Source organism: Colias croceus, chromosome 1, assembly GCF_905220415.1.
Source record: "Colias croceus chromosome 1, ilColCroc2.1".
Classification (NCBI taxonomy): domain Eukaryota; kingdom Metazoa; phylum Arthropoda; class Insecta; order Lepidoptera; family Pieridae; genus Colias; species Colias croceus.
In genome coordinates, this window is record NC_059537.1 from 9,967,859 (window position 1) to 9,984,465 (window position 16,607).

Below are 16,607 nucleotides of genomic sequence, written 5' to 3' on the forward strand. Positions count from 1 at the left end.
TACTACCTACCTACCTGTTACCAAAAGCAAATTCAAAATAACTGGATATTTCCAATAAACTGGTTTTTCTTAATTACGATAAGAACGTGGTCATATAATTTTATAATGCATTAGTTTTATTAATAAATCATCTATTTGGATCAAAGTGATTTGATAATAACGGCCTCCTTGGCCTTGTAGTTGATGTCCCCTTTTTGTATGTAGGGTAACCACGAAATCCTCAACATGAAACTATATTTTTTCTGCGTTATTTATTTACTTATGTATTATTTGGTCGAATAAACAGTTGAAAATTGAAATGATGTGGTAATAATTGAATGCTTAATTATAATTAAATAACGAAATATAGTCTCGCAAAAATAACCACATTAATTAAAAAAAGATTTCATAATTAACTAGGTACATGTTTTTCATCTTTGTATCACTATTTTAAATTAGCACGATGCGTTTGTTTAAATTTGAACAATGGACGTTACATAAACTAAATTCCAATCAAGTTTCCCATTACAGATTATAAAAATATCATATATTAGCTATTTTTATCTATTCAATTTCAAAAACATTACATGATTATAATAAGCGGTACCGGTACCATTCAGCGCCGCTCATTAAAATATACAGTTCCCCTAGTGTCGGTGCAAAACAACTCTTAAGGATGTTGCTATTATGATGCCCCCTGCTTTACAAGGGTCGATAGTATTGAATAAACCTTGACCGTGGCTGTTATATAACAAATGATTGTTACGTTCCGATACAGGGACAACTTGTAGGGATTCTAATATCATTAGTATTAGCGTTTTTTTTCAACCGAATCTGCTTAGTGTAATTTGTAGCGTGTACGCTTATCCGTAGAGGGTTTTGCTTTTTATTGCGGTTTTTGGTGTCCTATTTATTTCAAGATCGTTTCAAATTTTTGTTTCTTATATTTGTTGAAGTAAATGCTTCTTGTGCTAGTTGCTAGCTTTTAGTTGCTATCCTTTAAAACATTTTCTCAAAGTAGACAGGATTTAAATGAGGCAAAAATCCCTCTGAAAAGTGCTTCCAAATATGTAAATAAATTGTCAATAGTGTCGTATGTCGTTACCAAAAGAAATGACGCCTAAAAACGACGTAAAACTATTCACATAATATTTAATATTTGTACAGTCGTCGTGACCTTACATGAAGATTATGTATGACATAATCAGTTTTTATAATTCTAATAAAACGTTATCAACAAATTTACACTCGTTACTAACGCCTAAGTAATGCAAGATTCAACAAAAGAAAATATTGCTAGAGCATAAAATATGTAACTATCGTATTACACAATGTTATATAAGTGTAATACAGAAAAAGGTTTTAAATACATCAAAGAGGTGTCATTTACAAGTTAAAATTTAATATAGAGCATTTTTTGAAATGGCAAACTGATAATCTACCATATGTGTAAGAGTGCAACTAATGTTGAAATATGAACTTAAAATAGATGAAAAAAATATCGTTCGACAGATAATTTATTTGCTTTGTATTTAAATAAATTAAGAGGGATATGGCCACCCGGTGCACGTTTGACTACATTTTTGGCGCAAAACTGATAATTCGCGACATTATAAATGTTGCCACTTCCTTTAATTATTGGCACTTGAATTACCGGAATTACCGGTTATTTAAATCTATAAAATCAAAGTTGTAACAATTTATTAATGTTACATGCAAAGTTTATCAATGTCATCATAATATATAGAACATTTCGCTGATAGCACGGTTATTATTTCAACTTGTTTGCTTATAAAATCGTCGATGTTTTAATTTCAAATTAATCATTTTGCAATTTTCGACTTAAATTAAAGAAATAGCGAATGTCTGTTATGTTCAATTTATTTTATACATATTTCTTAGTTTATATTTACTTTAATGAGTATTATATTCGTAATTAGCTTATCTCGAACATGAAGACCTACTTAAGCGTGTGACTGAGCGCACTAAGATGCCAACTTAATTTCACTAATTACCAGCTATTACATTGACAATTTGGAGTTATTATTGTCATTACTACACATGCTCTCATAAATCTTGCAATTATTTCGTTCAAGCCATGACGCTGTAACTGAAAATGGCGATTAAATGTCTGTTTATTTGAAGTGAAAGTCTGTACAAATTAGCACACGAAACTGTATCTACACTTGCAAAAAATTGAGGCCATTAGGTCTTCCCCAATGAAAATAATGCTAGGTCACATGTAACGTAAAGTCAGCATTTCAAATCTTAAAAGTGGTAAGATCAATTAATCATTTCGTTTTAATCATAACCGGTCATAAATCACGATCGCTTTCAAAAGAATAAAATTAGTTTAGTGTTTAAAGTTGGACTCTTAATTTTGTGGAAGTTTATAACTTCCTTAACGACATAACATAACTCAATTTAAAAAATGAGCTCCTGTATTTCCAATAAAAATCTAATTAACAAAAATTATCTATCTGCGTTTACTCAAAGTAATCTTAAATCCACAAAAGGGTCACACAAGGTGCTACATTGAACCCACTACGTTTCCTTACTTATGGAAGCAGATTGCCGTTTAAATCTCTTGTTCAATCAGTGTCGTAACTTTCAGTTCAACTTTCACTCGACACTGCACTTATCAGATATAGTCGTACAAGACTAATTAGCGACGTAATTGTCTTTTTGAATGTCACTGAGTATGTTGGTAATTGCTGTAAGTTTGTTAGCCTATTAGTTTCTAAGTGGCTTATTGGTAGTGCTTCGTTCGAGATTCAATGTACGGGGAAGTTCATGAACTCGAGTCGTGTTTACAGTGAGTCCTGTTTCTACAGTTACCGTTGAAGGTAGTTTTTATTTGGGTCTATCTCGAGTTTTGAGGCTAGTGAAAAAATCTGTCTTAGGATATACCCTATATTCCCTATTAATAATAACCCTATTATTAATAACCCTATTATTCCAGACGAATAGTTTTTTCGTAATCCTTATTGAGAACTAAATTGTGGGCATAAGAGATGGTTCGCTGAAATCTTAATTAAGATGCGAAAGATCCCAAAAACAAGTAAATATAAAAATACTAATAAACATTAATGAATAATAATTTTGCAATTATTTTCGTATATTACCAGTTTTGATTCGGGAAGTCGATTATTTCGCAAAGCCTTGAAGAACTTTGCGACAGTCGGATTATATCTTGAGTTATCATTGTGAAGATAAATTATTCGTAATTAGAATAATTTTATGATGACAGCACAGAAGTTTCAATTTTAAGTATCATACCGAATGTTTTGAAATAGCTTGAAGCAAAATACTTAGTCAAAATTAAACCGTGAATGCGTTTCGGATGGCTGAACATGTTAAGGCGTGTGACAATTCTATAAGACACTGAGGTGGGTCTTTGAGATGGTAAATGGGTCAGAGGGCACACGACAATTGATCTAGAGCCTATTGTAATTGCTGGTCTATTGTCTAATGACAATATTAACGTGGAACAATGTAGCGAGACCAACGCACGCGCTTCGTTTTAAACATTAACATGTTTGATATTCAGGATTGACATTTGTTTATAATATCTTATCTTTGTTATTTTAGTAGAACTCTAACTTCAAAATATGAGAATAAACAAAGCTAAAATTATAATAGTTTAAATATTACGATTTATATTGTCTATTTCAAAAATCTGTCTGGTAACGTAAGTTTTATGGAAATCTTTCCCACGAATGTAAACAGTGCCGTCCTTGAATTCGATCGTGAACTCGACTTTATACGAGAAATCTGGAACAAAAATATACTTTTATGGTTTATATTAGACTAGGATAATTGAAAATTTCACCAAAATCTTTTTGGTGAAGTTTATATGTTTATTGTATAGAATTTTCCACAAGATCGTTATAATAAATTATGATTTTATATCCAACCTAGTCTATTCTATCCTTACAAGTTACAATGTCTTCTCACTTTATAGCCTTACCTATATCCCTTCACTCTTGTATGTTTATGATCAGTTTATTTTTGCCTAGCAATGAATAACCGGATTATATACGCTTCAATTTTCTCAAACTTATTATCAATCTTCTTTCAGCCTGCGGTTTCACATTGGTACTAACCCGCATAAATATCCTATATGCTCACCCTACTGTGTTAATTTTTGTGAAACAGTAAGAGTAGAGAACGTTTCTAAGTAAACATTTATAATACATTATTTGAATACTTATATGGAATAGGTACATAGATATTTAATATACACTTACTTGTTTTTTAACGTCAATACAAGTTGGTACTTTCATGTAGGTAATATGAAACTACATTAAATCCGCTAAATGGAGTTTCATGTCATAATGTTGAACGAGCATAAATACAATTAAACAATCGATTCAATCTATGTTTCATATTTCAAACGCTTTGCACTCTTTGAACGAATATAGAATATTGTTTATGCAATACGTAACAAGTGCTTTAAGATATTGAACATTAATTATTATCTAGATAACATGCAGACTATCACCACACTATCACCCTCTTATAAAGGTGCGCAGACAGTACTTAATGCTATAAAAGTATAGATAAACATAACAGTAAATAATTATGTTTAGTTACAAAGATTATCTCCATATGGTCATAAAAACGTTTCCTATTTCAATAACAGAGTACATAACAGCCATGTCAAATAAATCTTTGTTTAGAAACTGCGCGGCTTTCCAAAGTCGTTTACTTTACTGTTAGTCCTCAGGCTTCCTTAAATGGCAACCACCGTCTTCCTGATTGATTTATATTCAAGAATCTATCTTTATTACTGATAATCATTATTCATTTTACAATTATGCATTTTTATGATGTTACAGAACGTGATCTTTGGTAAGACGAGTTCTTATTCGCATTTTTTTGTATTTACGTTCAAAAACTATTTCCTCACAATTTTCTTTGTGACTTATCGGAAAGTAGGTATACTTAATCATAATCAAAATATTAAATAACATTTAAATATTTTCTATTATCATGTATAAGAAAATGGAGTTTCCAATAAACGAAGAACATCATCTTCCCGCTTTAAAGCAATAAATCAAACTATTTCTCATTTCATACCGTTAGGTACAGACTTATCGTTTATTTCGTGTAATATAATATCGTCTTGCAAGGCTATCACGCCTACACAGAAGGCCTGCACTAAAATCTAGACTTCAAGCCGCTTTGATATATAGCGGGGATTATTCAATGGATTTATGTACAGTTAATTTGCTTTAGGGTTTACAGATTCTCGAGGGGGTTGCGGAAGAATTCTAACAAATACCCGCGGCCCCCTCATTAAAGCGGCTCGACGGAACACAGTGGGGTTTTAGTCGGTAAGAATCCGACATAACCCACGGCTCCTTCCCCGGGGGCCGTGGGTATCTTTGGAAGATTTCCCCACTATAAAAAAAAGGGTTTACAGATTCTACGATAGACAATAACAAGCAATAAAATCTAAGGTTATCAATATATTGTCGTGTAGTGATGAAAATCGGGGAAAATATATCGTCTCCGTCATTCTATGTAGAACAGAGTTCAAGGGAGCACAATCTCTATTCTCGCTAATAGAGGTTTTGGGAGCTTACAATGACGGGTCCTGGCTATTACTCTCACTTATAGAGTTTTCTCACTTAGCCAGGTTTGACTGTAGGTATATCATAAGTGTCATTTTTGCTATATTAAATCCTTGTTACAATTAAAGGCTCGATAGGGAAAGCTAAATGGGTTTCAAAACCAATCTGTTACAGACCTCAACGGATTTAGTTACGTAGCCGATACACCCACACAGTTTCAATCTGGATACTATATTGTGGCCTGTGGCTGAATTCAGGCTTTCTATTCGCAGGAAATGGAGTAATAAACCACAGATTATAAAACGGCCGTTTCGATTGATATCGGTGTTAAATATCAGCTTTACGGGTTAGTGTTGATTTTATATCCTTGAAGTTTTGCAAGACGAATTGTTATGTGAATTTAATATAATAGGTTATTTTATTTATCTTTAGCTTTAATGTTTAATTCAGATTCGTTTCGTAATGTTTCGATATTTTTGAAGTTAGTTACAGATTTTCTTTCTTCTGTTTTATGAACATGCATATGGACAATTTGATGCTTATTAGCTATTTCATTAAAAATATTATAATTTAAATCACGTGCATATAATATGCAATTAGTACAAGACATTTAAATATAAGATTATTTGATTCGGTTCTCAGCTCGTATTTGCATTGAAATATAATTCCTGAAGACCATATTAGGAATCTAACATCAATTCTATGGAAGCGAACTAAACATAACGGGTGGTCCTATTTCGGAACATGAACTCCATTTGATATATAATAAATACTACCCAGTACATATTATATACTTTTAGAACATCTCTAATCTTATTGTTCTAGAATTTTCGATATCTTCTCCAGTACTTAAAGAAATAATCATTATTCAAAGTTGTTTATAAATTGTTACGAAACACCACTATAGCATCGTTTGGATGCTAGCTATATGTTAGAATGATATTCTGGAATTTTCTATCAATTCAAATATCAATACTATAGTGCCTAATCAGTAATAATGCTATCTATCATCATAATTAAAATTCTTATCATATATTTGCTACTGTCCAATAAAACCAAATGAATGACGTAGGAGCTTATATTTCTCAACAAATCAGTTTTCAGTATTGTAAAACAAATAAAATCTATAAATAAACAACTGTAAAGTGATAAAATATGCAGTAAGGTCAGATAGGTAGTATCTGTTAACTGCATTATTTGTAAAAGATATTTCTTTAAACATACATATGTATTTGTTCTTGTGTTTTGCACTTGAGTTCTCATTACATAAATATGGTATTCTATGAAAATGAACGAGATTACGTGTTCAAGTGCACAAAGGCAATGTTCCTTTAAGAATATCAAGATGTATGCTAAACAGGAAAAATAGTAATGTTTTACGAAAAACGATTACATTTTAATTTTACATAATTTATTTTCGCGTTAAGAGATTTTTTTTGTATGGTAGAAATGTGTTATCACAATTTTAAGCAATTTTTCGAATGTATAAACGCTTTAAAAACAAAAAAGGTAGGTACTTTTTGTAAAACTTTTATAATTGTACTTTCATATTTGTAAAAATATTAACCATTATAATAAATATATAGTATATACTATTTCCATGACATTGTATATCTATGTTTCTATAAATATTGAAATCAAAGATGCCGCCAAACTAACCACCCGCATCTTTTTATGAAACTGCTCGTTACATATAAAACACTCATTACCTGCAGATTGCATGCTATAGATGCTAGAAGTGCACCGCAGGTTGTAATCATTATTGACGGTTACACGACAGGTTTAGCCATGGATACCTGATTGGCATACGAGATGCGACACGACTCACATGCTCGTTTGATAATTGTGTAATTGACATCATACGGTACGACACCAATAAGATATAATATAAAATAATTAATGTAGTTTTGAAATTGAGCGCGCAGGAAATAAAATAGATTAAATTGATTTTTCAATTTAACTGCACATATTGTAAGTTTGTAACATCACCACTGCTCGAACGGTGAAGGAAAACATCGTGAGGAAACCAACATGTCGAAGAATCAAAAAGTTCGACGACATGTGTCATCCGCCAACCCGCACTTGGCCAGAGTGGTGGATTATGGCCTGTGTTCCTGCCTCATAGGAGGCCCTGCAGTATATGGGCTGATGATGACGAAGGTGATGAGTTTTGAAACTAAAAAACACGCTCAAACTTATGATATTATTGTGTTGATAAGTACAAATTTTTAATTAAATATTTCCTTTAAAAGTGGGTCAAAATCGAGTCTAAAGGAGTCGAGTCATACATACCTACTGTATACCTACAGGTAAAGCAAATAAAAGCGTCTTAATAAGGTGAACTTAATTTTCATGTAAGATGACGATTGATAAGCATCGAAAAAGTATAGTTGAATGAATACATTTTTATAATTTTGAGTGGCAGATTGCGAGATTAATCGAAAACTGATAAAATATTAACGTGACATAACAAGGCCAAAGTGCTTACTGAATTAATTTAACGTATGCAACTTTATACGAGAAAAAAAATTAAAAGTGCGAGTTAAATTTAAGGTAAATTATGAAAACGTAAAATATGAATTCCCTGGCGAATGTTGAAAATTTGCAGCAAAAACGGCTGTTTCTTTTAATTATTGGTTATTGGTTTATAAGTTTGATTTTACACAGCTTCAAGAGACGGTAGATCTCAGTATTTTGTATAAATTTCAGCTTGATACTTCCCCGCGAACCCAAAAAATGCAGCTATTGATAATGCTCACGCCACCTTATTTTCTCACTGGCACATATTTATACAATAAATACAGTAAACCGCTAACTCTTCCATGAGCACAAGAGAATTTCCAAGTATTTTATAGTTGTTTAACAATCAACTGTTTGTTTTCCAAACGTAACGTTCACGGTCGAATAACACGCGCTGCATATTGCACTTGCATATTGTTTTGCATCGCATCAATTATTGGATGATTGTGTCGATTGAGACTGATTTGCTTTATCGATTTTAAATGCAGTGCCCATGGACACGTGTTATTTTTACCCTCGAATGAATTAGGTCAATAATTACCTATACATAATAATATTATGTATTCTCTATTTATGGGTAATATCTATATTTCCGCAAACGGCGGAAAATTTAACCTTTTTTCAAAATATATGACAAGATTTTCAGTAATCAAATTTTATAAAATTAATTTTTTTAATAAACATGTATGGAAAAAGGCTACTCTTTAGTTTTTGTATCCATTGTCTGTTCCTCCTACAAAAAGTCATTCAGTCCAAGCACGTAAATTATGAATAGAAAAGTGAACGGAACAAAAGGTAAACCAAAAATAATATATTCGTTGTGACAGACAGACGTTTAAATATTTAAAAGGTACGCATACGAATTAAATTGACCCGTGGTTAAGCGCATGCAGGCCACTTCGTCTGTGTTAGTTCAACATTTAAAATTAATGATTTAGTTGGAGCGAATCATGAGTTTGCATTTAATAAAACCACGAAATATTAAAGCCAGACGTATCGATACCGATGTCTATAAATCATAAATGTTAGTCACGCGCTATAAGCAAGATGAAACGCTTCTATAATAACGTTAAGGTAATGTAAAAGTTATAAAATGTATATTATTACAATTTACTCGCGCCCTGTAGTCACGTACACGGACGGCGAGGTCCTCCTTATTTGTGCAAACAGTCGGCTTCGAGATAGTAACGTTTGCGTTTAAATGTAACCAAGAACATGAGATAATATCAAATAGGAATGGATCGAACTCGCGAGAAATTCCTACCTGGGACCGACCAGCCGACGCCTTATTCAAAATCATCAACAAAAAACCGTTTCCTTTACATTCTATTTATAAGACCTCCGACACTGAGATCCTTTATAGTTTATACGCTCTTCCTAATGCCCTTAGCGACCTTTTTTTGTTAAATATTTGTCCACAATTTTGGTTTGCGAGTTTGAAACTAATTAGAGGCAATTTTCGTCACAGTCTTAAAGGAATTTTAATGGGCGATAACTTTTTCTTTATTGAGGAATGTTTTGAGGTTAAGTTCTTTTAAGGGCCGATTTTTCAATGCCCAGATAAACAGCTAGATAGACTTTATTCTTCAGTTAACAAAATATTCAATTTTTCAATAGACGAACAGGACTTATCTATCGAATAACTACGTTATTTGAGGAATAAATCTATCTGCTGCTCCAACGGCCAGATAGCGTGCTATTCGACGATTAGACGTTTGAGTTGACAACTGACGCGTCAAATTTGGGATATTTTCGTATGTAATAACATAGAGCGTAGAATTTTTACAATAAAGCCTCTTTCTATAAAATAATTATCAATTAAAATCATATTGAAATTGATGTTTTTGATAGTACCTACTGATGATCATGCCATTGAAAATTTGCCGGACGCTGCCTTTATGTCGTCTCCATCGTAAAATATATACATTTTAACACAAATTTAATCAAATCTCTTTACTCGAATCAAAACAATAATCAACAATCATAGAACACAAGATAAACTTAAAATGCACTCCTGACGTGAGTCATAATGACGGTTGTTGACATATTGCAAGTTGACTCTATCCCGCTCTAACCTGACTAATTTAATATGTTTGTTTCGCCACTCCAAGAGCAGAGCTGCCAATATGGAAATATTTGGTCAGATAGTTATTCATCAAATAAATCACGATTGAAAAATAGGCGAGCCGTTATGAGTTAGATAAGCAATTGAATAAATCTATTCGAGGGGTAGTTATTAGACTGTTTATCTGGGCATTGAAAAATCGGCCCTAAATGGATCGTAATTCGTGAGGATACATGGCAGATTTAGAGTCGACTCTGACATATGTTCAGTCGTTAGAAAAGAACTCAAAATCCAGTCTGCTATTTCTCAGATGATTCAAACTCCAGATAACGAATAATTTACATGAATGATGTCACAATATTTGAATACTTAGGAGACTGTACACTTCTGGTTAGCGGAACTTAAGTAAATATTTAAAATAGTGAATTTTGAACGAAAGAGCATAATATTACTCAATTCAAGGGGAGAAATTCTGTAATACGTTTAACCCTAGATTACTACCCTTCGTCGATTCGACGACGCGTCACCAAAAAAATCGCTATAACTTTTACGCGTGCGACCGTATGGTTTTCTGACTTCAGCTAATCTCAGCCAACCCGTTGCGCTTGCGATGGACGGTAGTGCTTTGTGCGTGGAAGGTCCACACGCGGTGTTCCAGCAGCCATGGCTCGTCACATCGACGAAGGTTAGTATTAACGTAACTTTTCGTACTATTTAGTTAAGTTAAAATTACGTTATTTTATGTTTTATAATGGTGCCTATTATTTTATTTTTAGATACGATTCATATGTTAGTTTTAGAAGTTGAAAGCGATGAGGAAAATTCATCTGCGAGAGAGCCTGAAGACCACATTGAGGCTGAAGAGGCATGAAACGGAGGGTGATGATGAAGTTTCTACTGTAAATAAAGAGCAATTTCCAGATCAAGATTATGAGGCAAGTAGTAATACATCTCCCCACGTTCTATTGAAGATGAGATACCTAGCACTTCAGCTGACCCTAGCGATTACAAGACCATCGCATACCATTCTTCTTGGGAAAGACAAACACATATTATGGTCATCACAACAGTCAAGGCCACAAAGCAGAAGACCTTCAAAGAACATAGATACATAGCACGTGGACCTGTGTGTGACGCTTTTTTCGAGATATTTTAGATCCTCTTCAATGCTTTTCAGGTATAATTACTGGTGACATTACTGATACTCTTTGGGACTCAATTACATAAATTTTAAACATGCCAGAAATAAATAATGTGAAAGTTATAAATGAGACTGAGCAAAGTAATGCTGCTAATGTGCCTCCATAGCAAACTAAAATAAACATATATGCTATATTATGTCCCTCCGTAAAGCAAAGGTAGACCTAAAAATAGGTGCACTAGGTGCAAAAATCGTTGTGTGGGGAACACAAACTTGATGTGTGTCACAAATGTTTTAGATCCTAAGCTATTATCAAAATTATATTTTTAATTAATTTTCCAGATATTATTTTTGTAAGTAATACTTTATTTCGAGCAATTTAGAGGTATATATTATTTGTACGGAATTTTTCAAAAAAATTAAGAATGTTCATAAAGCGTGTAAACTGTGATCTCATTTTGATGACTGTTTGAATTAAAACTATGTTAAAATAAATATTTTTATATTTTTATATGTAGATTAATACCTTGTCCTTAAAATAAAGACATAACTACAAATATATTTTTTTAATTAAACCCCTAAATCCCCTCCAATAAACAGCGTAGTCGAAACGACGAAGGTTAGTATTAAACGTTGAAAAATAAGGTTAGTGTTCTAGGGTTAATATTAATCCATAGGCGTCATGTAGAATTAAAAAACTTGTAAAGTGACGTTATTTATTCCCATGACTATTGGCAATATCGATTTTGTTGGACAATATTATCGGTAAGTGCTGTCCCCCTGACCTTGTGCTTATGCAAACACCTTTATCAGTGAGAGCATTTGTACGGGCTTGGTCTGTTTGATATGTCAACATGGTAAGCAAGCAAATGTGGTAATAAATTAGCAGCATCGTGAATTTGAGAATTTCCTCAAGAAGTATTTCAACAATCGTAATAAGTCTAGGTGATTTATTTTGGTGCTAGTATTTTCTTTTTGCAGCTGCTTCTAAATGTCATCAATTAAAATTTGAATTGTATGTTACCCTTCCTGCTTTGGTTTTGGTTGGCCTTGTATTAATAATACTAGGAAAAAGTATGGACTGTGGTTTACAAACTCGATCAAAGAAAATATAATACTTAGTACTATGATTTTCTACTATAATACCGTATATATGAAAACTGCTAAGAAAATAACAGCGAGTTGCATTTTATATAGACGCAAGACGTACAATAAGCTAGGAAGCATGATTCAATCGGTTCCCACGATAGTTTCGTTCTGAAGTTGCGATCCAGCTAATGAATCTTGGGCAGATGGGATTACTATGAGAACTGCATGCAATTTACGCACTAATGGTCAACAACAAGCAACCGCAAATGTTTCTAATTTTCTACAATGCGTATCTCCGATCTGAATTGCGTATTCCTTGACTACCAACTTGCTTTGAAATAAATTGACTAAAGGATTTTCAATCTGTCTCGTCATTGATATATTTTAGCTGTAACGTTGTCTACGATGTTTTCATTATAAATAGAAAAGCATTAACGCTAATACTACATAACATAAGTTAAGACGACAGTTATTATGACGTTAACGTTTGAAGTGTGTTTTGTTTTTATTTAAAAGCCTTTCTTGTTCGTTTTGTTAGAACCATAATATGTTCTGATAGCTATAAACTGCATAAATTTTAATATGAATTCTATTTATTTTACTCTGTGATGATGCCTATATGAATTATTTAAATAATAGTTTCAAAATAGTATTTCATCACTGTTTTCAATAGATATTTCAGTACAACTGACATCTCTATGATCTACTTATCACAAATTTGCAAACAGTGAACACTCAATTACTTTCACATTCTGTGGTATATTTACTATTGTCAATAATCCATAAGTTTTCGGTTTGTCTGTAGGGACAGTAATAAGGCTAAGCTATTATATTTTATATGCATGGTTAGGTATGAATAATAATATAATTAAATATTATTCAAAACAATGTGCCATTGAAGTTTCAAGAATGCATGTAATGTTTTTGGCGCTACCAAAATTATTGACATACAATGTGTAATTTTAATGTTAACATGGCTATGACCGTAAGTGTTTGTTGTTTTTTCTTTGGACAAAAATATACTTTTTTATTTGAGTGTGTCCCCTTTTTTATTTTCCAGATCAATTACGATTGTTTGCCAAATACTTCAATGTTTTGGAATTGTAATGAATACATTAGCCCTAAATCGTTGGGTAGAATGTAAACACGTCGTTACCAATAAAAATAGCAATATAAGTGTATTTATATTTTCATTGTCACACTAGAGCTCAGCTGCTAGTCTTCCCCGCAATCATGAAACCGACAAAGTACGTTCATAACCTATTACCGTGCTAGCCTAACAGAAACCCTATTCAAGGCTTTTAAACTATTGATTGATTGATTGCACTCAACGTACGTTACTTACTTATTATTTACTAGCTGTGGCTTTTCATTCCTTATTTATCCCTTTCGGGGTAGAATTGATCAAAATCCTTTCAACATCTACCTGCATGCCAAATTTCAGCCCAATCCGTCCAATGGTTTGGGCTGTGCGTCGACAGTCCCTTTGTTTGTCAGTCAGTCACTTATGAGTTATATTAAAGTAAGGATGTTAATAATTCAAAATCGTGCTCATATAATGTTGTCTAGATACAGCCATATTTGGTAATATGAGAACGTTGCAAATTGCAATGCAAAGCCATTTTTGGTTTATATCCCGTACGGTATTTGAAGCGGTTTATATTTACCGTTACTTTAACTACCGCATGGCCAGTTGTTACAGATATTTTAGGAACAAAATTATGTTTCACTGCTGCATTTAAATAAGCTGTATCGTTTATTATAGGCAAATAACAAAGTTCGTAAACACCAACTGCGTTAGAATGGAGTTTGTACTATGAGCTATCGTGTTTATGAATCGTATGCCTATCGCAAGGCATTGTCGCAAACTGCATAATTATCTCCAGAGGTGAAGTCACTCTAATTCTCATAAATTACGCAAACAAACTTAATATGTTGCGTAATATAAAATTTATACTTTATTTTCATAAGGATTCCGGTTGTTTGTTTAATGCATGTAAAAATATGTTATCTGCAATGTTTTATTACAGATTTAAAGTTATTCTAATAATTATCGTTATCTCAAATGATATACAGCGAGTCAAATCAAAGTCAATCGCTATCATATTCGATTTTGACCTTGTTATGTTCACGGCGGAAATATTGTCATTCATTCGTTCCAAAAACCTGTGCACTTACGTAGAATTTATTTATAAATAATTGTGGCATAATAACCTTTCAGTAGGGAAAGTTACCTTGGGGTTATATTTAATGTCCAATCATTTGATATCTTTCTGAGACGTGATTCTGTATAATAATCGGGTTTAATTGATATTTCTTAATTAGTAATAACTCATATTATATCAATTTATTTAAACATTATTCCTACATAAACATTTTATTTCTATAAGATTATCGCCTGAATAACGCTACTTTTAAAGTTTCTACCATGCTAACGACAACGCAGATTTAATTGAGTATACTTAAAAGTCGAGTATAGATTATATATGCAATAAATAAAATTAAATGTCGCATATTATAAGAATCATGGAACTAATAAGGCACGGCGCTGTTCGTGATAGCCAAGGTGATAGCCTTTGAACTGACGTTGATTCGAGGCAAATCACAACTATCACAATAAGCTCGAAGCGAATAGAACATTGATATTTAATTTTAATTAATATGCTTCACATGGCGTACACATATTTCTCACAAGTTTCTAGCTGTGGCCTGTGACCGTTACAAGCCAAAGGGCGTAACGTTTGATCGTACGATATTTTACCTGCATGCGGGTAATAATACGGAATCCGGCTCCAAACATCTGTTCGCCTGTCCTTTTATTATACGGGATAGTATTTGATAAGGTTATTGAAGCAAGTATTTTATTGTGATCTTCATTGACGAAGCAGCTGCATGTGAATAACATTCCGAAGGCCTTGCAAAAACTTAAAGCGTGTCGGCTTTTTAGGGCTTTGAATTGCAGACGTGAACCAATGTTTATATCAGTGTCTTTCGCCGAAAATTTCCAATAAATCACATTGTTAAAAAAGACTATTGATCAAATTCAGTTGTCCTTTCTCAGAATGCAGTAACTATACATTTAAAATTAATTACTAATTTTTTTTTCTTATTTCAGAAGTGCACGAAGTGGGATGCCTTAACCGCCGAGCCTGGTTACATTGAGTAAGTTTCAATTACAGTATGATTATTTAAGAAGTACTTAAAAATAAAAAGCAATAAAAGTATTCACACACCAACTACTAAATTACAAATTCAGAGAGCTTTCTACCTGTCTTCGGGAATCGGTTATCTGCAAGATTTATTATATTTGCATATTATTTTGATGTTACCTGTTGCTTTTTTTTACGTACTGAATTTACTTTAGAATCTCTCATTTTATATGGCTGTTATTAATTGACTTAATTACAAAGGAGACATATTATGCATCCATTAGGACGTTGGAAATATTTAAAAAGTTAACAGTAATTCCAGTGGAACTGGTTATTTCGAATTTACTTTTGACAAATTCTTACCACGCTGATCAATCTCGTATTCGTATTAATTTGGTATAATATAAGAGCTCCTTCTGATGCATCATGTCTTCGATGACACATTTGTTTATTACCATGTTAAATCCAAGGCAGTAGAATTTTTCAAAACGTTTCATGCGAGTATAATTAAGCGTCTAGATCTGTTCAACCTGACTTAGAGAATGTTGACATTACATGGATATAGTATCTTTCCATAAAGAAAATGCAAAGTGTCGATTATTTGTTAGCTGCAAAATAATATTCATCAAATAAAAAAAATAAAAAGTGGCAAAGATAGATAGATATAGATAAATTCATGACTTGCTGGTTTTGTATTTACACTCGTATCTATGCTTATTTATGAGTTAGTCAAGATATCCGATTACTCACGTACAAAAAATGTATATGGTTTTAGTGGATATTTTCATAAAGTACAGAGCCATGAAACCTAGAAAAACAGACAAGTCTTCACGATATAAAAATAACTGCGTTAAAAACAACCGACTTCAAAAACGGAAAAGTAAGAAATAAAAAAGATTTGATATTATTAATTACTACATATTATTTTTATGTGCTATTTACTAAAAAGGTTTGATGTCGGTGCATGGGCTTAATACTAAGTGCTTAGTGTTTGGCACCGACTTCAAACCTATTTAATAAATAGCACATAAAAATAATATGTAGTAATTAATAATATCAAATCTTTTTTATTTCTTACTTTTCCG

The 16,607-nt window shown here is 32.4% G+C and overlaps 1 protein-coding gene across 1 annotated transcript in view; it reads left to right on the plus strand.

Moving 5' to 3' along the window:
* Positions 1–16,607, plus strand: part of LOC123691608 (protein windpipe) — a 33,095-nt gene that overhangs the window by 2,306 nt on the left and 14,182 nt on the right. Inside the window, exon 2 of the mRNA XM_045636098.1 lies at positions 15,489–15,535. The gene's annotated coding sequence lies outside the window, so the exon portion shown is untranslated. The remainder of the gene's footprint in view (positions 1–15,488; positions 15,536–16,607) is intronic.